At 43.6% G+C, this 23,816-nt stretch overlaps 1 long non-coding RNA gene across 1 annotated transcript; it reads left to right on the top strand.

Annotated features, from left to right (window-relative positions):
• Nucleotides 1-3,717: 3,717 nt before the first annotated feature.
• Nucleotides 3,718-6,236, top strand: LOC118944022. Its single transcript, XR_005039330.1, has 2 exons — nucleotides 3,718-5,522; nucleotides 5,568-6,236. It is a non-coding gene; the product is annotated as an uncharacterized LOC118944022 (long non-coding RNA).
• The last annotated feature ends 17,580 nt before the right edge of the window (nucleotides 6,237-23,816 follow it).

The raw sequence follows: 23,816 nt of genomic DNA, 5'->3' as shown, positions 1-23,816 counted from the left end.
CACAGCCCAGCTGCTGGCCTCCCAGTCTTCCAGTAATCCCTGTGAAATCTCACATTCTCCCTGACAATTCACACTGTCTGTCGGCCTGACGGCCCATTTCATGCCTGCCATCCAGCCCCTCTGATCCACACCATAACAAGACACCCAAGCACTGCCGAGCCGAGTCCTACATCTGCCCTTCCCTGTCTCCCTGCTTAGGAGGCTATCAAACATGGCACAGTACAGTGCAGTGGCACATCTCTATCAACTGATGAGCACTTATGGGTTTGTGGGTTGAAGGCACTTATTGTTTTTTTGTTAAATGTTTTAGAATGTTTATTCCAAAGAGCATGCTGGCTTATTATTTGTCTATGTTGTCGGACCTTATGTCCAATTGGAGTTTGTTGACCACTATAGTGCCAATGCCAACCTCAGTAGGTGAATGTGAAGACTAAAGCCATGAATGCACTGTGATAGACTTAGTGAATCTTAAAACCTTAGCTTGGAGACTGAGACAATAATCCCTACTATTGTGGGATTGTATTAATGTACAACATTCATTGAAGGGTTTTATTCTGTAGCATAATGAGCATATCAAGGTGTTGTTTTTCTGTCACATATTTTCTGTCTTGATTTTGAACCAAAGCAAAGTGAAACTGGTGCTTACCTCAGGACTGAACCCAGCATGGGGACGCGACGCTTTAGCTACACAGCAACCAAACAACACATACGTACAGGCAGACACACGTACACACATACGTACAGGCAGACACAGACATTTACATACATTATCATTTTTTATTTTGAGGGGACAATAGTCCTGTGTTAAACCTGTGGTTATTTCATGGTTATGAGAAGTTTTACTTGTCTTACAATTTTGTTGATAACATGTGATATTAACATTTTCCTCTTATTTTAATATGCTGTGTACATGTTCCTTTTTACTGTCCTAGTAGAGGCTTTGTAGAGGTTTGACCAATGACGTTATCTTAATAAGGAAAAGTCAAGCTGGTGATTTTCTCTTACCTTTGGAAACAAAAGTGTTAACTTTAATTCAACAGAATATACAAATGTAAATGTTGATAGGGCTTGTAAGGCAAGACATAAGGTAATACCTCTTGTTCCAAAGAAACGTATATACTGTCTATGTGAATTAGGTCTTTTATTTTTCACCCGAAGCCTTAATGTTTAGTGACGTGTTTGGGTTGCACACCAGGAGTGATGTATTTCTCAGTATTTCCCTAAACAGATAAACAGTGGCTGGGCTCTGAGTGGATGAAAGCTATAGCCTCAAGTTGTTTGACCCATTTCTCTGGAGGAGGCTTTGTGAGCTGATGATGAATAAGGCTGTGTGTATTTATACACAAACACACTTTAAGCCAGCTTGTTTTGGACTGCAGTACATGCAGCGGTTCCCAGCAGCCTACGTGAAACACAAAAATCCACACTTGGCTCCAAAGTTCATTTAGAAAAATAGTCTACATGGAAACTGTATGGGCACAGCTGTTTTGTTATAACATAAGAAAGTCGTTTAAATGACATGTGAATTGACAGGGGCAGTGGACAATATCAATCTTCGATTTATCATGGCAGTATGAGGTTGGACCACAGACATGTGAAGCCCCATAGACGAGAGGGAACAGCCCATTTGAAGTTGATGTCAATGGTGGGAATATAAATCTCTCCTGCTCGTTCTGTCTCTCATTCATTAGTTCACTCTCTCTCGTTTCCTTTTCTCGCACCGTTAAAACAAGAAAGAAATAGTTTCCACTGACACTCCAAATCTGTACAGGAAGAGAGAGGCAGATAATGTCCAGCGTTACTGTTCTGAAATGACATATAGGGGGCAGAGTGTGTGTGTGTGTGTGTGTGTGTGTGTGTGTGTGTGTGTGTGTGTGTGTGTGTGTGTGTGTGTGTGTGCGTGCGCGTGAGCGTGAGTTTAAAGGGGGAAGTGTTGGTTTGTCTGTTTGTGTCCACATGCTATTTGAGTATATGAATGCCGGTTAATGTATGCTCTGGGAATAGTTCTGGTGTGAAGGCGAGCAGAGGAGTGAAGGAGCAGGAAGTGAACTGTTGGCTGGGCCTTAGCGTTGAGCAGGATGTGCAGTGTGTATCTGCTTGCAGACCGATAGAGACACAGATGAAGATTGGGAGGGAGTAGGGAGGGAGAGGAGCATGGAGAGCTCAGCAGGGTGGACATAAGCCCATTGTTTAAATATGAAAGACTGATCTTAGTTCTAAACCTCGCCATTCAGAAAACATTAAGAATTTTTAAAAAATCAGAAAACTCTTAACAAATTAAAGGTCTAATGAAGCTGTTTTTATTTAAATATTACATCCTTTCTGGGTATTAATTAAGTACCTTACTTTGATTGTTTCAATCAAAATTATCCCAAAAAATAGCTTCTTAGCAAAGAGCAATTTCTCAAGCAAGTCTGTGTCTGGGAGTGATCTGAGTAGGGAGGGGAAAACTGAAAACTAGCTGTTATTGGCAGAGAGGTTTGGAATTCTCTTTCTTATTGGTCTATTAACAACAACAAAAAATGTTTGAGCATGGCCTTATTTCTATTGCAGCATATTGGATCACTGTCATTCAGATTCCATTCACCCAGTTCAATGTAATGTGATAGGTTTAGGCTACTACATGATAATCAAATGTTCCCTTTACCCATCATGAGGTTGATACAACCCAGCCTATGAATGAAAGTTTACAATGTAGGTGCGCACAGGTCGAGAGAAACATTTGAGGTGACACTTCCCTGTATCTAGCTGATCTAGGATGTAATCATTAGTCCAACAGTTGCAAACGAGAGTTTCTATTGGACAAATTCATGTATGTTTATCCCCGTTTCGTTTTTTTCAACAGAATCGGCAGAATGAATACACCCCTGATCACGCATAAACACAGTTCACTTTGATAGCAGCCATATTGTATTCCTTCTGTCATCTATGCACTCTCCTCCTCTCACCTTTTCCCTGGACTTCAATGCACAACACATCAGCTGTCTGTGACCAGGCGAAAAAACCTTTCCAAACCATATCAGAACCGCTACACACGGTCTACACTGTTGTCACCATATTAGCTAAAGTAACGTCCTAGTCAACATAGCTAATAGAACTAATGTGTTAGTAAACCCGCTACAATCAAACAACACGTTTACAATGTACAGTCAGTAAGCAGTTTACCGATGGGCCCCGGTGGCAATAAATTAGTAAAACCAAAAGCTTACCTTGAATGGGAAGAGTTCCAGTGTTGTGTTGGATAGTCATAGCCAGCTAGCCAACATAGCAACCTGTTTGAGCAGGTTGTTTGAATAGGCTAAACTAGCTAGCTGCATTTGCTAGCTAAGTAAGTGAGCCTGAAAAACATTACAAACTCTCTATCTCACCACATTGTATGCACTGCAGTGTTAACTAGCTGTAGCTTATGCTTTCAGTACTAGATTAATTATCTGATGCTTCGATTGGGTGGACAACATGTCTGTTCATGCTGCAAGAGCTCTGATAGGTTGGAGGACATCCTCTGGAAGGTGTCATAATTACTGTCTAAGTCTATGGAAGGGGGTGAGCACCATGAGCCTCCTAGGTTTTGTATTGAAGTCAATGTACCCAGAGGAGGACAGAAGCTAGCTGTCCTCTGGCTACACCATGGTGCTACCCTTCAGAGTGCTGTTGAGGCTACTGTAGACCTTCATTGCAAAAAAAGTGTTTGAATCAATTATTTGGTGACGTGAATATATTTTGTATAGTGTTATCTAAAAAGGATAACTTTTGAAATGTTTTACAATTTTTATTTTTATGAAATTCACTGAGGAGGATGGTCTTCCCCTTCCTTCTCTGAGGAGCCTCCACTGGTTCCTACAGTGGACCGGGTTGAATTAGAAGGGAAGGAGAGACTTGACACTTTCATTGGCCTTTATTACAAGCAGCTGCTTTCCTCCATTTATTCCCCCAAACTGCACTTTTCTGGAAAATTCATTGAATTATAATTTTTATTACCCTCGTGACCCCCTAAAACCCTCCTCAATCGCCTTTCCTCTCGCATGTTGCTTCCTCCTTGTCCTCCTTTTCCTCTCTCCCCGATCCAACCACTGATCTCCTACTTTTTCTTACTTTGTTACCTCAAAGCACTGCTCTCACCTCCATCTGTCTCCCGCTCTCTTCTTGACACTCAGCACAAACCACTAGCCCACGCCGCCAACCCTCCTCCTCTACTCCTCCTTCCCTACGCCTCCTCTCTCCCATGATCAAGTCGCTTCCAGTTGTTTTTCCTGCTGAAGAAGACAGTTGTCTAAATGTTTATGCGAACAACTACTTTATTTTTCTTAACACCCTGATCAAGTTCCAAAATGAACTTCAAAATTTGACGACGTTATTATGTGCTTGCTTTTCAAGTCCAGAAGTATTTTTCAAAGGAATATAAGAGACAGACACCATCATTATTGAGGAAACGCAGGATAAGACGAGAAATGTTCAGAGGGAAATATGCTAAGAAAGATGCCAGTAAAGTAAACATGAGTGGATGAAATTGCACAATTGAGCCAGACCACAGCTCCACCAGCCAAGTCATGTGCTGAGATGGAGAGGGAGAGAAAGAAATAGAGAGAAAGAATGAGAGAGTTGAAGTACCAGTCATAGCTTAAGTAAACAACATAGAAAAAACTGAGTGGCGGTGAACTGCTGCATCGTCAGGTTTTCATGTTGGCGTCTCAGTCTGGGTGCCCTCAGCATTGGTGTCTTCTTACCAGGCCTTCAAATCATCACCCAGTCTCCACATGACAGAGACAGACAGTCTTTGTTGAAGCAGAGGAGGGAGTTGTGGCTGGTGGCTGCCCCATGTCTTCTTCAGTGTGTTTTGCTTGGAGCGTTCTGTCTCCACCGGGCAGTGAAATAGTCAGACCGCAGACCTGATCAACAGACAAGACAGACTACGAAGACACCGTGTAATCTAGAATATCATATTGCCGTTTCTCAAGGCTTGACTCTATTAATACGATTCATTTACGGTACTTCTCCTAAAGTGAATTGACTGAAACAACAAACAACTTAACAGGAAAACACAACTATTTTGGTGAAAATAGCAGTTCAGTTTCGGATCTAATCTGGGGTCTAATAGTCATGTATGAGTACACAGATACACACAGACACAAACAAAATGCAGACACACGAACAAACACACAGCTGGATGGCAGACTGCCCTGTCACTGTTCATGACTGGCTGTTCCAGATTAGGTCGGATTTAATTAGGCTTCCCTGCTCCATTTGGAGTGTCAGTTCTTGTAGAAAAAGTCATTACTAAAGCAAAGGCAATGTTACTGACAGCCTGAACTGAACACACACTGAGACGCCTGCCAGAATGTCACAGAGCCGAGGGTCCACACACTCCTAAACACACTGCCCATTTACATTAAACTCACACACACAACCAATTTGATCCCATATAGAAATGGTGAATTTGGTCCATCATCTGATAAAGATTACTGGGGTGATTGAGGTGGAAGTAGAATTTGAATTTGTGGTTGCAGAGTAGGAAAGTTCAGCAGGTATGTAGACTGAATAGGGATAGACAGAGTAGGAAAGTTCAGCAGGTATGTAGACTGAATAGGGATAGACAGAGTAGGAAAGTTCAGCAGGTATGTAGACTGAATAGGGATAGACAGAGTAGGAAAGTTCAGCAGGTATGTAGACTGAATAGGGATAGACAGAGTAGGAAAGTTCAGCAGGTATGTAGACTGAATAGGGATAGACAGAGTAGGAAAGTTCAGCAGGTATGTAGACTGAATAGGGATAGACAGAGAAAGGGGAAGACAGAAGCACTGAACTTACAGTAAAACAACCAATTGACATCAGATATTATTCTGTCTCCAGGGAGATAATGGAACTTTATTTACCAAACAAGCACACCAGTATTTTTTTATTTTATTAATTTCAAATATAAATTTTTTTTCAAGCGCTTTCTTGAAAATATAAACCACGGTCTTGAATAGAAAGCAATACACAAAAAAACTAACAGTATTTTTCTACTTTACATGGTCAATATTGTTCTTATTTTGCTTTAGTGAAATGAATGTATTTATTGCATGTCTAAATGTTTTATAGGTCATTGTTTTGTGTACATTACAATTGTGTCTTAATAAATCATGTTTGATAAGGCTTTAATTTTTTTTAAGCCATTGTGAGAATTGTATGTTTTTTGTTTGTTTCTATACTCAAAATCAACTTGGCAATAAAAATGAATTGCATAATGGTTTCACAAAGCGGCTGTCTTCTCATTTTATTTTTCTAGTCACTTTTAAGGAATGAATCCAGTCAAATCAATAAGATTGTCTTTCAGCACCTGGGCTCAATTCAATCCGTAGCGCAGAATATCTGCATTCTAGCACAGTCCACATTTAAAGGTCATTTCTGATTGAGCCGACATATGCAGCATTTACCGTGAATGCGTCTCCGCCACCACGGGGGCATTGCCTTTAATTGTCAATCTTGCTATAAAGCTGATCTTCAGTCCTACGGATTGAATAGAGCCCCTAGTGTTTTGTTGAAGAGCTTCACTGCATTGTGCCAAACAGTGGCAGCTCACACAATGCAGTCTGTGATTCGGCTTCCATCAAATACCTGAGATGAGTGAGATAGCTATTTTACCTTCCGAGAGACTAATCAAAAAGTGCAGCTTTTATCACCTGTGCAGGAAATAATTCATTGAGGTATTACCGAATGTCAATGGTGATTACCTTGTCTTTTTTTATGCATTCGGAAATAAAGACCAATGGAACAGAGACACGAACCTCATGTGAAAGTAAGAATTTCAGCGGAATCTCATGCATCACAGTAGGTCCATATGCAACACTGAACAGGTCAATTACCCTGTCAGCAAGAGCAAGAGCAGCCAGACGCACACATGTACACACACATGTACACACACACCATGTGTGCACGTTTCCTGATGGGCTATTCACAGCACATGTGAAATCATTGTATAATTTCCATACATATCGGATATGGATCCATAGCCAGCACCTTGCTATGACTTGCTTCTTGACATGGAGGAAAAAAGAGAGAACGCTGTACCTGAAATATAGAGCTCTACTTGCACCACCAACTTCACGTTCAACGAATAGGAACATTATGACACAGAACATTCACACGGTCAGTGCCACAAAATAATCTATCTTCAAATACAGAAATTCACTATATACTGTAAATGCAAACTTCTCTTTGGTAATGAGCCAGCTCTGTTCTGTGATTTCATTGAGAAGCTCATATACCAACATGATATACAGTGTTCCAATAGTGAGTTCCCCAGAGTGCCCCAGCTAGCTTTATTCCTGTCCTGAGCCTTGGCGGGCAGGGGTAGCGGGGCCAAGGCAGAGATGCCTATGCCAGGGCAGATTCTGATGAGGTGGTCTGAAAAGGGCAGGGCTTCACTGGCAGTGTGCCATACCTCACTCTGCCCCCCTGCAACGCGTCAAATCAAATGGCAAAGGTCTGAGGTGTCTGGTATCGGGCAATGGTGCCCTGACCCAGAATGATAATGTCAGGGGGCACAGACGGTGGGTGCTATAACTATGCAACAACCCCATACCCACCACCATCCCCCCCAGCCTGTCACACAAGCACTCTTATGGACATTCCTTGCAAGGCACAGACTCATGGGCATATATTTAATCACTGACATACACACAGTAGGTACAGTATATGAGATCATGATCAACAAGGATATGAGCGTAAAAAACATATGGAGCCACATGCCAAGGATAGCATTCAATCTACATAATTTAAACTCACTTTGGTTACATTGAGAACATGTTCATGCTTTTAGGGCATTGCCAAGGTGTGCCCTGCTGGCCGTACAGGGGAGCTGGCTAATGGCAGATAGAGGCTGCTGAAGCAAAGTTCATAGCCCAAATCAGAATCACTTTTATTTGCCAAGTACATGTACAGTTGGAACTCAAGATAGTTGGAAGTTTACATACACCTTAGCCAAATACATTTAAACTCAGTTTTTCACAATTCCTGACATTTAATCCTGGTAAAAATTCCCTGTCTTGGGTCAGTTAGGATCACCACTTTATTTTAAGAATGTAAAATGTCAGAATAATAGTAGAGAGTGATTTATTTCAGCTTTTTATTTCTTTCATTGCATTCCCAGTGGGTCAGAAGTTTACATACACTCAATTAGTTGGTAGCATTGCCTTTCAATTGTTTTATTTGGGTCAAACTCTTCGGGTAGCCTTCTACAACCTTCCCACAATAAGTTGGGGGAATTTTGGCCCATTCTTCCTGACAGAACTGGTGTAACTGAGTCAGGTTTGTAGGCCTCCTTGCTCGCACACACTTTTTTAGTTCTGCCCACAAATTTTCTATAGGATTGAGGTCAGGGCGTTGTGATGGCCAGTCCAATACCTTGACTTTGTTGTCCTTAAGCTGTTTTGCCACAACTTTGGAAGTATGTCTGGGGTCATGGTCCATTTGGAGGACCCATTTTCTATTTTGTGAAGTGCACCAGTCCCTCCTGCAGCAAAGCACCCCCACAACATGATGCTGCCACCCCCGTGCTTCACGGTTGGGATGGTGTTCTTCGGCTTGCAAGCATCCCCCTTTTCCTCCAAACAAAACAATGGTCATTATGGCCAAACAGTTCTGTTTTTGTTTCATCAGACCAGAGGACATTTCTCCAAAAAGTACGATCTTTGTCGCCATGTGTGGTTGCAAACCGTAGTCTGGCTTTTTTTCTGGCAGTTTTTGAGCAGTGGCTTCTTCCTTGCTGAGCGGCCTTTCAGGTTATGTCGATATAGGACTCGTTTTACTGTGGATATAGATACTTTTGTACCTGTTTCCTTCAGCATCTTCACAAGGTCATTTGCTGTTGTTCTGGGATTGATTTGCACTTTTCGCACCAAGGTACGTTCATCTCTAGGAGCCAGAACGTGTCTGGCGTCCCCTTCCTGAGCGGTATGACGGCTGCGTGGTCCCATGGTGTTTATAATTGCATACTATTGTTTGTACAGATGAACGTGGTACCTTCAGGCGTTTGGAAATTGCTTCCAAGGATGAACCAGACTTGTGGAGGTCTACAATTTTTTCTGAGGTCTTGGCTGATTTCTTTTGATTTTCCTATGACGTCAAGCAAAGAGACATTGAGTTTGAAGGTAGGCCTTGAAATACATCCACAGGTACACCTCCAATTGACTCAAATGATGTCAATTAGCCTATCAGAAGCTTCTAAAACCCTGACATCATTTTCTGGAATTATCCAAGCTGTTGAAAGGCACAGTCAACTTAGTGTATGTAAACTTCTGACCCAGTGGAATTGTGATACAGTGAATTATAAGTGAAATAATCTGTCTGTAAACAATTGTTGGAAAGATTACTTGTTCATGTTTAATGGATGTGAAACGGCTAGCTAGTTAGCGGTGGTACGCGCTAAATAGCATTTCAATCGTTGACGTCACTTGCTCTGAGACCTTGAAGTAGTAGTTCCCCTCGCTCTGCAAGGGCCGCGGCTTTTGTGGAGCGATGGGTAACGATGCTTCGTGGGTGACTGTTGATGATTTGTGCAGAGGGTCCCTGGTTCGCGCCCGGGTATGGGCGAGGGGACGGTCTAAAGTTATACTGTTACACATGCTCAGAGTAGATGTCCTAACCGACTTGCCAAAACTATAGTTTGTTAACAAGAAATTTGTGGAGTCGTTCAAAAAAAGGTTTTAATGACTCCAACCTAAGTGTATGTAAACTTTCGACTTCAACTGTATATGTACCAAGAATTTGACCAGGTGGAACTAAATAGGCCAAATATCAGTCAAAGGTAACTCTCCATTTCAGATGGTCATACCAACAAGGCCCCTAGGTACTGAGTGTACCACCATTCTGCATAGACATCCCAGTAGTCTTCTAGGAAAACAACATCTAGGAATGGGAGTGGCTGTGTGTGTGTGTGTGGACAGTATGCAGGCCTGGCTGTGTGTGGCGTCTGGAATGCAGCGTTGAACCCTGGAGAAGTAGGGGAGGAAGGTGGGGGACCGAGGTGAGGGGAGGAAGGCGGGGGACCGAGGTGAGGGGTGGAAGGCGGGGGACTGAGGCAGGGGTGGAAAAAGTACTAAATTGTCGAGTAATACTCGAGTAAAAGTAAAGATACCTTAATAGAAAATTACTCAAGTAAAAGTGAAAATCACCCAGTAAAATACTACTTGAGTAAAAGTCTAAAAGTACTTGGTTTGAAATGTACTTAAGAATCAAAAGTAAATTAAACTGCTAAAATGTACTTAAGTATCAAAAGTAAAAGTATAAACCATTTCAAATTCTGTATATTAAGTAAACCAGACAATACCATTGTCTTGTTTTTTTTTAAATGACGGATAGCCAGGGGCACACTCCAACACTCAGACATAATTTACAAACGAAGCATTTGTGTTTAGTGAGTCCGCCAGATCAGAGGCAGTAGGGATGAGCAGGGATGTTCTCTGTTTAGTGAGTCCATCAGATCAGAGGCAGTAGGGTTGACCAGGGATGTTCTCTTGATAAGTGTGTGAATTGGACCATTTTACTTATTGAGTACTTTAGGATGTCAGGGAAAATTTATGGAGTAAAAAGTACATTATTTTCTTCAGGAATGTAGCGAAGTAAAAGTAGGCAAAAATATAAATAGTAAAGTACAGATACCCCCAAAATGACTTAAGTAGTACTTTAAAGTATTTTTACTTAAGTACTTTACACCACTGGACCGTTGAGAGGGGAGGAAGGCGGGGGACTGAGGTGAGGGGAAGGATGCGGGCAACCGAGGTGAGGAAGGTGGGGGACCGAGGTTAGGAAGGCAGGGGTGAGGGGGGACTGGATGAGAAGGGCAATCTGACTGTTGTTTCATCCTCAGGGTCAGGGTCCTTGCCAGAGTCAGGACATACACACGCTGTCTGTCTGCTCAGCATTTAGCCCCCCCACCCCCCAAACAAACACACAATCACACACCACTTTAGCCTATAAAGGGAGCTAGCATGTGTATGTGAGTGTCTGTTGAGGGGCAGAGCTGTTAAGAGGGTATTGATCTTCTGATCTCTCCTCTCTACCCAGACCTCTAACTCGGTCGTATGTCATACCCAACCCTCATGTTCTTCACCACATGAGTCTCTCTCTGTGTCTCTCTTCCTCTCTCTTCCTCTCCCTGTCCACCCTTCCCCTCTCTCCCTCTATTCCTTCTCTCACTCCTTCTCTCACTCCTTGGACTCCCACAGAATGGAAAACAGCTGGGTCTGGGACTGCCCAGAGCACATTATGCCCAGCTATTCAATGATCCCCCACCTCTCCTCCTCCCCTCCTCTCCTCCACCCTGTCCAGTGCTCTCTCTTGCTCCCTCTCCTCATTTAAGGTGTGGTTGTGCAGCTGAACAAAAGGAAAACATCTTGTATGAGAACATGGTTCTCCTCTCTCCCTCTCTGTTTCTGTGAATTAATTCCCCAACCCAACTCCCTGCTGATCCTCTGCTGTTATGGCTGCTCCTGCTTTTGACAAGTAGAAAAAGATCAAGTGCAGCCGAGCACTCCGGCTAAGTATGTGTACCCCTAACTTGAGTTGTTAAAGAAATGAATATCCCACCATCCTCACCCAGTTCACCTGCTGTGGAAAGTAGAGGGGTTGCAGATTGCAGAGTAGTACAACAACAGCAGCTGCAGGTGTCGAGTAACAGAGAGAACAATGGAACATTGGTAGGACATGAGAGACTTTTCTATTGAACGATGGTTGATTAAACATAAAGCAGCATGTTGGTAAAATGGCTACTGGTCAGACATGTAGGGGAGACCATACACAGGAAACTATACACAAAATGAGTCATGTGACCAAATATTTAGGAAGAGATGATCATTTCATGGAGTCTGTGAAGAGAAACCATGTGGAAAAAGTGGTAAGTTACTTGCAAAAAATGGATTTTCAAAAGGTAATATTTTAAGGTTTTATGATGCTTGTATCTAAACCACAATTTTATAATAATAATAATAATTTTAAGATTGTTTTATACATCAGGCTAATATAGTCAAAATGTTTGCCTTGGGGTAAATTGAGCCAATGGCCATGGGTTAAGTTGATCCAATGACCACTATTGAGCTCCCGAGTGGCGCAACGGTCTAACAACACAAGACACTGCATCTCAGTGCAAGAGGCGTCACTATAGTCCCAGATTCGAATCTAGGCTGCATCACATCCGACCGTGATTGGGAGTCCCATAGGGCGGTGCACAATTTACCCAGCGTCGTCTGGGTTTGGCCGGGTTAGGCTGTCATTGTAAATAAGAATTTGTTCTTAACTGACTTGCCTAGTTAAATATTGGTTAAATAAAAAAATAACACATAGAAATTATGATTACATTTGGTCAGTTTTATGCATAATATGCATAATATTTTTTTAAATGTGTCATGCATATGAACTCAAGATAGGCATTTTCTATTGTTACATAGCAGATATCATTATGCCCCCATGTATACACTCTGAGAGAAAGGGGTTCCAAAAGGGTTGTTCGCCTGTCCCCATAGGAGAACCCATTTTGGTTCCAGGTAGAACCCTTTTGGGTTCCATGTAGAACCCAATGTGGAAAGGGTTTTACCTGGAACCAAAAAGAGTTCTTCAAAGGGTTCTCCTATGGGGACAGCCAAAGAACCCTTGTAGGTTCTAGATATCCCTTTTTTTTGAGTGTACAAACATAAAACAAGCAAGGGTCTAGCCCCCTTGAGGTTCTTGAGAGAGCAGCCAAGGAAGTGAGAGAGGGAAAGAAGCCCATTTGAGCAGCAGCAAGGGATGGACATAATTGATTGAATGACACTGAAGGGGTGCATTGACAAAAAGGAAAACAAACATGTACCTGTGTGAAGAGAGGCTATGACAGAGGCTACACCGTGCACAAGGTCTTATCTGATGACACAGAGTCTGAGTTTCATGGGCTTAGTAGCCTCAAATGCAGAGAACTTGCTTATAAATTGGCAGATTGAAACAACATCCCTGTCTCAAACAAGTGATTGTCACGTTCTGACCATAGTTCTGTTATTTTATTCTTTGTTTTAGTATGGTCAGGGCGTGAGTTGGGGTGGGCAGTCTGTGTTTGTTTTTCTATGTTGGTTTTTGTGTTCGGCCTAGTATGGTTCTCAATCAGAGGTAGGTGTCGTTAGTTGTCTCTGATTGAGAATCATACTTAGGTAGCCTGGGTTTCACTTTTGCTTTGTGGGTGTTTGTTTCCGTGTGAGTGTTTGGGCCACACGGTACTGTTTCGGTTTTGTAAATTCAGGTTGTGATTTATTGTTTAGTGTTCTGAGTAATTTTTTAAATTATTATTATTATTTTTTTTACCCCTTTTTCTCCCCAATTTTCGTGGTATCCAATTGTTGTAGTAGCTACTATCTTGTCTCATTGCTACAACTCCCGTACGGGCTCGGGAGAGACGAAGGCTGAATGTCATGCGTCCTCCGATACACAACCCAACCAGCCGTACTGCTTCTTAACACAGCGCGCATCCAACCCGGAAGCCAGCCGCACCAATGTGTCGGAGGCTACACCGTGCACCTGGCAACCTTGGCTAGCGCGCACTGCGCCCGGCCCGCCACAGGAGTCGCTGGTGCGCGATGAGACAAGGATATCCCTACCGACCAATCCCTCCCTAACCCGGACGACGCTAGGCCAATTGTGCGTCGCCCCACGGACCTCCCGGTCACGGCCGATTACGACAGAGCCTGGGCACGAACCCAGGGACTCTGATGGCACAGTTGGCGCTGCAGTACAGCGCCCTTAACCACTGTGCCACCCGGGAGGCCCGTGTTCTGAGTTTTAATTAAACATCATCATGAACACTTACCACGCTGGGCTTTGGTCCTCCTCTCTTTCTCCCGAAGACAACCCTTACAGAAACACCCACCACAAAAGGACAAAGCAGCGTGGTAACGGGCAGCAGCGATGTCAGGACTCCTGGACATGGGAGGACGGCAAGGGTTGCTACACATGGGAACAGGTGGAGGCAGCTAGGAGAGCAGAGGCAGCCGGAGAGAGGAGCCAGCGATACGAGGGAACACGGCTGGCAAGGAAGCCCGAGAGGCAGCCCCAAAAATGTCTTAGGGGGGGATTTTTACCAGGATTAAATGTCAGGAATTATGAAAAACTGAGTTTAAATGTATTTGGCTAAAGTGTAAGTAATCTTCCGACTTCAACTGTATGACCTTTTATGTGTTGCATAAACACAACCAGTCACAATGTTTTAATCCGATTAGGCTGCTTCAAAAATATCTTGAAGGCTACCTGTGCACATTCGTGGGATCTGTGGCATCTGTGGCACACAGAAAACTGTGCTATCTAGAACCTTTAAGGGTTCTTCGGCTGTCCCTATAGGAGAACCCTTTGCATAACCATTTTGGGTTCCATGCAGAACCTTTTCTACAGAGGTTTCTACACGGAACCCAAAAGGGTTATACCTGGAACCAAAAAGGGTTCTCCTATGAGGACAGCTGAAGAACCATTCAGGAACCCTTTTTTTCTAAGAGTGTATTAGTGTCATAGTGATGACCTCTAGAGAGAAACTCAATAGATACAGGATCAGGTAGATAGAGTACATAGAGACAAACGAGGTCACAGGGACAGAGGAAACATGACACTTCTGCAAAAAGGGGCCAGGGTGAGATCATGGGTGTGTTGTTGTTGGCAGTGTGTGTGTGTGTGTGTGTGTGTGTGTGTGTGTGTGTGTGTGTGTGTGTGTGTGTGTGTGTGTGTGTGTGTGTGTGTGTGTGTGAGAGAGAGACAGAGTGTGTGTATGCCATTGCCATTTCCTGCCCTATGATTGACTCAAATGTGGGCACCTGCCTTGACAGAACCACCCATCCTGTTCCTCTCAGCTTGCTGTAAGCACACACATACAATACAAACATGAACACACACAAACATGAGCACACACACATGCCCAAAATACATAAACACAAAGAGATGAAGACGCACACAAATATGACCACAAGGCCTCTTGTCCCTAACACCTACCACCCCTTACCCACACAGAACAACACACTCACAACCACCACCCACTACAATCTACAACTTCATCAAATATGAAAATACGTTCTGTAATAACAAAGCATGTATCCATGTGTACCAGCCTCCATGGAACTGCTAGTTGTACTACATTCTAAGCAGCTCAGGATAATGAATAAGTAATGTATGGATGCTGGAAGCTGTGGGGAAGCACATGGTAAACAGGGACTTTTACAGTCAGAATGTGCACATCCAGCACAGCGGAGGCCTGACAAGTCCAGACGGAGCCCCCGTGGCCTGGGGGGGAGTGGGGGGAAGATTGCCTGGCTGACTGGCTGGCTGATTCACTGACTGGCTGGTTGGCTGGCTAGGTGAGCCTGAGCCAGCTCTGGAGCTCAGAACAGAACAGAGACATGGCAGCCAGAGAGGCAGGGCCAGAACTAACACATTCATTCACATGGGGATAATAAGATGTCTAGGGAGGGAGGGAGAGAAAGAGAGAGAGAGAGAGAGAGAGAGAGAGAGAGATAGAATAGACGAGAGAGAGACTTTACATGCCTACAGGGGGACAGGAGGATCTGCAAGCTAATGAGTTGACATGCAAACACAATTCCATTGCAGACGGAGGAGTGGTGTGTGTGTTTTCCAACATATTTGTATGTATGTGTGCGTGTGTGAGTAAAAATGCATTAGCATATGCAAAATGAGTTTGTGTTTGCATGTGTGAGCGTTGATGAATGTGAGAGTGCTAGTTGATGTACAATTGTTGGCATGTGTGAGTGATGTTTGAGTGATGTGTGAGTGATGTGTGAGTGATGTGTGAGTGCTGTGTCAGTGATGTGTTAGTGATGTTTGAGTGATGTTTGAGTGATGTGTGAGTGCTGTGTTAGTGATGTGTTAGTGATGTTTGAGTGATGTTTGAGTGATGTGTGAGTGATGTGTGAGTGCTGTGTTAGTGATGTGTTAGTGATGTTTGAGTGATGTGTGAGTGATGTGTGAGTGATGTGTTAGTGATGTTTGAGTGATGTGTGAGTGATGTTTGAGTGATGTGTGAGTGATGTTTGAGTGATGTGTGAGTGATGTGTGAGTGATGTTTGAGTGCTGTTTGAGTGATGTGTGAGTGATGTGTTAGTGATGTGTGAGTGAACGTATCAGTTGGAGCAGTGGTTGATGCTGTTGTTTGATGCGGTGATGTCAGGCGTGGGCTGGGTCTGGACTGGACAGGCACCTGTGTAAGTGTGTGTGCATACGTGTGTGTGTGTATGTGCTAGTGTGTGTGAGTGTGTGCCTCTATGTGTTTGAGGCGTGCATGCGTTTGTGTGAGTGTATTGGAAAGGGTTGGTGGTTGGTGGACTGAGTACAAAAAGTCAATGAGGCATTGAGAGCTGGGTGTCAGTTACCTCTGCAGAATATGAAGTTACATCCTTAAAAGCAGTCCCTTAGTATTCTGTACACATTGACAGGGGCAATAAATTACTCTCACTTTCATTCTGCTGGACTGGGTTTTAGCAATGGCTAATGAAGTTGTAGTGAGAAGAAAACCAAGGGTGTTGTTTCTTGTTTCTCTCTTTCTGTATGTGTGTGTGTGTGTGTGTGTGTGTGTGTGTGTGTGTGTGTGTGTGTGTGTGTGTGTGTGTGTGTGTGTGTGTGTGTGTGTGTGTGTGTGGGGGTAAGATCGGGTGGTGTAGTCATAGTGTCCTCAGTCTCCTCAAAGTTTGAGACTCAAGATTTTTGTTATTGAGAAACATTTATTATAAACTAGGTGGTTCGACACCTGAATGCTGATTGGCTGACAGCCTTGGTATAGCAGACATTTACTCCTGAGGTACTGACTGACCTGTTGCACCCTCTACAACCACTGTTATTATTATTTGACCCTGCTGGTCATCTATGAACATTAGGACATCTTGAAGAACAATCTGGCCTTAATGGCCATGTACTGTTATAATCTCCACCCGGAACAGCCAGAAGAGGACTGGTCACCCCTCAAGGCCTGGTTCCTCTCTAGGTTTCTTCCTAGGTTCCTGCCTTTTTAGGGAGTTTTTCCTAGCCACTGTGCTTCTACATCTGCATTTCTTGCTGTTTGGGGTTTTAGGCTGGGTTTCTGTACAGCACTTTGTGACATCTGCTGATGTAAAAAGGGCTTTATAAATACATTTGATTGAAATAAATGTGATATATCACATTGATTTTTACTACTCTAATTAGGTTGATAGCCAGTTTATAATAGAAATAAGGCACCTCGAGGTTTGTGATATATGGCCAATTTTCCACGGCTAAGGGCTGTGTCCAGGTTGCGTTGTGCCTAAGAACAGCCCTTAGCCATGGTATATTGGCCATATACCACACCTCCTTGGGCCTTATTGCTTAATTATCCCATGTTCTGTATGCGAATGCTGCATTGGATGGGTGAGTGTGAGTGTGTTGTACTTGAGCACATGTTAGTGATAGGAAAGTTCAGAAGACTAAGTGTGTGTCATGCAGTCGTAGATTAGTACCCCCATTAGCATCAGTGGCTGGTCTGTGTTTGGACTGGCTATAAACACAGCAAGGGTGATTGTCCCAGGTCCACTCTGTATCCGTCCCAGCCAGGTCACCCGTAAGGCAAGTCAGAATTCAACGTTCATCCATGTCTGAGGATGTCGGGAGATGATGTGGTAACTGGTTACCAGGGGCAACAGTGAGCGCTGTTACCTTCAAGTAGGTTTCAATTTTGCTAGGACATTGTTTCTGAGTTAATGCTGCTTAAACGTTACCCTAACAGTAAACATTCTGAGTTAATGCTGCTTAAACGTAACCCTAACAGTAAACATTCTGAGTTAATGCTGCTTAAACGTAACCCTAACAGTAAACATTCTGAGTTAATGCTGCTTAAACGTAACCCTAACAGTAAACATTCTGAGTTAATGCTGCTTAAACGTAACCCTAACAGTAAACATTCTGAGTAATGCTGCTTAAACGTAACCCTAACAGAAAACATTCTGAGTTAATGCTGCTTAAACGTAACCCTAACAGTAAACATTCTGAGTTAATGCTGCTTAAACGTAACCCTAACAGTAAACATTCTGAGTTAATGCTGCTTAAACGTTACCCTAACAGTAAACATTCTGAGTTAATGCTGCTTAAACGTAACCCTAACAGTAAACATTCTGAGTTAATGCTGCTTAAACGTAACCCTAACAGTAAACATTCTGAGTTAATGCTGCTTAAACGTAACCCTAACAGTAAACATTCTGAGTTAATGCTGCTTAAACGTAACCCTAACAGTAAACATTCTGAGTTAATGCTGCTTAAACGTTACCCTAACAGTAAACATTCTGAGTTAATGCTGCTTAAACGTAACCCTAACAGTAAACATTCTGAGTTAATGCTGCTTAAACGTAACCCTAACAGTAAACATTCTGAGTTAATGCTGCTTAAACGTAACCCTAACAGTAAACATTCTGAGTTAATGCTGCTTAAACGTAACCCTAACAGTAAACATTCTGAGTAATGCTGCTTAAACGTAACCCTAACAGAAAACATTCTGAGTTAATGCTGCTTAAACGTAACCCTAACAGTAAACATTCTGAGTTAATGCTGCTTAAACGTAACCCTAACAGTAAACATTCTGAGTTAATGCTGCTTAAACGTAACCCTAACAGTAAACATTCTGAGTTAATGCTGCTTAAACGTAACCCTAACAGTAAACATTCTGAGTTAATGCTGCTTAAACGTAACCCTAACAGTAAACATTCTGAGTTAATGCTGCTTAAACGTTACCCTAACAGTAAACATTCTGAGTTAATGCTGCTTAAACGTAACCCTAACAGTAAACATTCTGAGTTAATGCTGCTTAAACGTAACCCTAACAGTAAACATTCTGAGTTAATGCTGCTTAAACGTTACCCTAACAGTAAACATTCTGAGTAATGCTGCTTAAACGTAACCCTAACAGAAAACATTCTGAGTTAATGCTGCTTAAACGTAACCCTAACCGTAAACATTCTGAGTTAATGCTGCTTAAACGTTACCCTAACAGTAAACATTCTGAGTTAATGCTGCTTAAACGTTACCCTAACCGTAAACATTCTGAGTTAATGCTGCTTAAACGTAACCCTAACAGTAAACATTCTGAGTAATGCTGCTTAAACGTAACCCTAACAGTAAACATTCTGAGTTAATGCTGCTTAAACGTAACCCTAACAGTAAACATTCTGAGTTAATGCTGCTTAAACGTAACCCTAACAGTAAACATTCTGAGTTAATGCTGCTTAAACGTTACCCTAACAGTAAACATTCTGAGTTAATGCTGCTTAAACGTAACCCTAACAGAAAACATTCTGAGTTAATGCTGCTTAAACGTAACCCTAACCGTAAACATTCTGAGTTAATGCTGCTTAAACGTTACCCTAACAGTAAACATTCTGAGTTAATGCTGCTTAAACGTTACCCTAACCGTAAACATTCTGAGTTAATGCTGCTTAAACGTAACCCTAACAGTAAACATTCTGAGTTAATGCTGCTTAAACGTTACCCTAACCGTAAACATTCTGAGTTAATGCTGCTTAAACGTAACCCTAACAGTAAACATTCTGAGTTAATGCTGCTTAAACGTAACCCTAACAGTAAACATTCTGAGTTAATGCTGCTTAAACGTAACCCTAACAGTAAACATTCTGAGTTAATGCCTAAACTTAAACACTCCAAAATTTGACATTTGGAACATGTTTGAAATTTGAGGCTTGAGAAACACGGATGAACATCTAATTCTGACATGAGACTGTGAGAGCTTGTTGCTCCATCCACCACTACCCACACAAAAACAGTACATCTCCGTGAGTACATCTCCTTGGCCTGGCAAAGCCCCTTCGTACTCCTCCTCTGTCATCCAGTGACATGTTTCTGTCTGTCTGGAAAGCTTGGCGTCTTCTAGGAGAACACTGGTTTAGTCCCAAATGGCAACCTTTTCCCTGTATAGTTATCATTCTAGCGTTACTTTTGACTTTGACCACAGCCCTATAGGCCCTAGCGTGCCATTGGGGAATCATTCTGATGACCTGTCTCCCCAATGCCTTCTCATGCCCTCCACTGGCATCCTCACTCACTTCCTGTACCAGCTGTGGCTTGTCTCTCTTGCCCCACCCCCCCTCTCACATATATATATATATATATATTTTTTTTCTCATTCCCTCTCCCTCTGGGCACACAGAGACTCTCTCGTTCCCAGGATCACATGGCCCAGTCTTGCTCAACAGAGTTTTCAAATGAACAACAGATCATCTCCAGCTACATCACATAGCCAGGGTATAACCAACATTCAGCTAAATACTATTCAGCTAGTACTAAATACCCAACATGTCCAGACTGTAATAATGATTGAAAAATACTTTAGTTGGTATAATACATTAGAAAAACAGGTCAAATATTCAGGTTTACACAGAACGTGGTGACGCCATCTTCCCTATAACTGCCTCATTTGACCGGCGGCCGTCTGTTTATACTCACAGTGAAGGCTACCAGGAAAGGTATGTGTTTGTAATAGCAAAATACTTTGTATGTAAACTTTAACAAAATAATAAATGTTTGGACTTAACCTGTAACTGTGTATTTTTATTCTGTAACTGCGGTTAACAAGTAATGCAAGTAGGATGTAACAATGTTGACAAACTATGATGAACGGAGCTAGCGTGGTTCGTACAGCCCATGTAAAATGTAGCATTGCTACCATGAGCCAACAGAATGGAACTGGTTCACCTAAGAGAAGGCGAGGAAAACCACAGACATTTATTTAGTAACAACAGGTAAGTATACAGGTGTTTAAGTCCAGGTTAAAGAATGGTGTGAACTAATTCATGAAAGTGTTTGTGCGTGTAGGTGTTTTTTTAAAGGGAAATAGTCACCGAGCGATATCGACCCAGAGCCGTTTCGAGACACATCAGAGACGACCCATTATCATCACGTGGAGAAACGTAATACTATGGACATTACTGTATAATCACTGAATCATTTTGGATGGTAAGCCTTATTACATCTTATATAATGTTACAACCCAAATAGTGAGCTCATAGGAAATGTGTGACCCCTGATGTGAAAGGACATTTGCAGGGAACAGAGATAAAGTGTACTAGGCATTGGTGTGAACCGCAGTTCCTTGTGTATTTAGGGGAGTGTGTGTGTGTGTGTGCATCTCCTCTCCAGCCTCCTGCCACAGTTTGCTGGCAGCAACCCCACTGTCTGTGCTAAAAGTCACGTCGCGAAGAGAGAGAGAGAGAGAGAGAAAGAGAGAGAGAGAGAGAGAGAGAGAGAGAGAGAGAGAGAGAGAGAGATAGCAATGGAGAGAGAGGGAGAGAGAGAGAGAAAGAAATGGAGAGAAACAGAGGAACGGGGGAGAAGGAGGAGGGTGTAGGGGGCACAAGGAACAGGACACAGGAAGTGGAGAAAGATGAAGAGCAGGGAGACAATGAGATGTACAAGGGGTTCTGAACTGGAGAGGAGGGAGAGGAGGAATGTGGGAAGAGAAGGAGTGGGCCTAGAGAGAGAGAGAGGAGAGAGAGAGGGTGTGTGCATCTGGCACTAGGAGGCACGGAGAGATAGCGTGGGCCAGGCTGGCCGGACGTGTGTGTTTGTGTTTGACTGAAGAGGGATGTGAGACGCAGAGACCCCTCACTGGCCCAGCTCTAACACTGGAACCCTGCCATACAGAGTTAGACACGGACACACACACTCTGGACACAGAAACACACACACACACTGGGTCCAGATACAGACATGGACGCACACACACTCTACAACACATACAAAAACTCTCCCTCTATGCTCTCAAATGCAAATACCTTTATATCATGTGCACAGACACACATACACACACTGTGCACAATCAACTCAGAGCTTTCTCACAAACACATGCAAAAGTATTCCTATGCAAACCAAATGATACATAGAGATCTAAAGAAAGAGATGAGAGACATGTAGGAGCGAAGAGCGATGTAACGACTCTGGAGAGCTGGCTGGACAGAGGAGAGGAGAGGAGAGGAGAGGAGAGGAGAGGAGAGGGGAGGAGAGGAGAGGAGAGGAGAGGAGAGGAGAGGAGAGGAGAGGAGAGGAGAGGAGAGGAGAGGAGAGGAGAGGAGAGGAGAGGAGAGGAGAGGAGAGGAGAGGAGAGGAGAGGGGGAACTAATGATGGCCACCACTGAGGCTTCCTCTACACAACCTCTAATGATAACAGCTGTCTGTTTTTACCAAAACACTCCAGGAAAATGACACTGCTCAAGGTTACAGCAGCATCCCAAAACAGGATGAACCCACATCACCCTAAGACTCCTGTTTGTGTGCTACCTTTTGGGGAGGCAGGTAGCCTGGCGGGTAGAAGCGTTGGGCCAGTAACCGAAAGGTTGCTGGATCAAATATCCGAGCTGACAGGGTAGAGATCTGTGGTTCTACCCCTGAGCAAGGCAGTTAACCCACTGTTCCCCGGGCGCCGATGACATGGATGTCGATTATGGCAGCCCCCGCACCTCACTGATTCAGAGGGGTTGGGTTAAATGCGGAAGACACATTTCAGTTGAATACATTGTTGGACAACTGACTAGGTATCCCCCTTTCCCTTTAGGGCACCAGGAAAACACTACAAAGTTAGGCCTGATAGCTGATGCATGAGCTGTTAGGGCATAGCCAGGGCTAGCTCAGGGTCATTCAGTATAGGCCAGACAGAGCTGGACGAGCCTGATTTAAACCTGTGTGTTGACAGGCAGTGATATCCTGTCCAAAAGAATTGCATGCTTGGTCTCAATGTCATATTTCTGCCCTCATAACGTCAGCGTCACCTTGTGGCCCCCGCCCGCCAGCCCTCTGTCTGAGAATTCCTTTCCTGCACTTCAAGAGTCACTTCCTGTGCTGTGTAGCAGAGTGTCCCCATCGCCACGGAAACAGCGCAGAGGAGCGGCCTAATGCTCCACTCTTCCTTATGGGACTCCAGAGGACTAGGGAATAAAGCTGAACGTGTACACACAAAGTCGGGCACCAACATACACACACGTACACAAACACACATGCACACACCCTCCCTTTGTGGGCGGAGGCAGCATGTCCCATAATGGCACAGGGAGTGTGTGTTGAGGGAGGGCGAGGAGTGGGGGAAGGATCTGGGGGGTCCATTGTTTTCAGTCTGGAAGGCATCACTGCTGGGGGCGGGAGGGGAAGGTGAGCCAAGAGTCAAGGAAAGGCTAAATTTAGAACACCTTAGTCCAAATATTAAAAATGTTCTTAAGCATATTCAGAAACTCACGTGTACATTACTGCATGTGTGTATTGGTGGAATAAATGACCTAATAATAGGAAGTAAGCAAACGTAAGAAAGGTCTCCCTTTTCAAAACTTAACAGACAGGTGTCAGGTGGTCTGACTATGTCATCTATTGCAACAAGTGTATGGGAAATAAGTGACATACGTGAATGGGTAGTTCCTCCACATGTGTAATGGAGTCGACAGGCCTTGTTGTACAGTAACAAGTGGCATGTCTCTCTGTCCCTGCAGAGTCGGCATGTCTCTCTGTCCCTGCAGAGTCGGCATGTCTCTCTGTCCCTGCAGAGTCGGCATGTCTCTCTGTCCCTGCAGAGTCGGCATGTCTCTCTGTCCCTGCAGAGTCGGCATGTCTCTCTGTCCCTGCAGAGTCGGCATGTCTCTCTGTCCCTGCAGAGTCGGCATGTCTCTCTGTCCCTGCAGATTCGGCATGTCTCTCTGTCCCTGCAGAGTCGGCATGTCTCTCTGTCCCTGCAGAGTCGGCATGTCTCTCTGTCCCTGCAGAGTCGGCATGTCTCTCTGTCAGTATGTCTCTCTGTCCCTGCAGAGTCGACATGTCTCTCTGTCCCTGCA

This window comes from Oncorhynchus mykiss, chromosome 24, assembly GCF_013265735.2.
Source record: "Oncorhynchus mykiss isolate Arlee chromosome 24, USDA_OmykA_1.1, whole genome shotgun sequence".
Lineage (NCBI taxonomy): Eukaryota > Metazoa > Chordata > Actinopteri > Salmoniformes > Salmonidae > Oncorhynchus > Oncorhynchus mykiss.
This window is presented reverse-complemented; position numbering and strand designations above follow the sequence as displayed.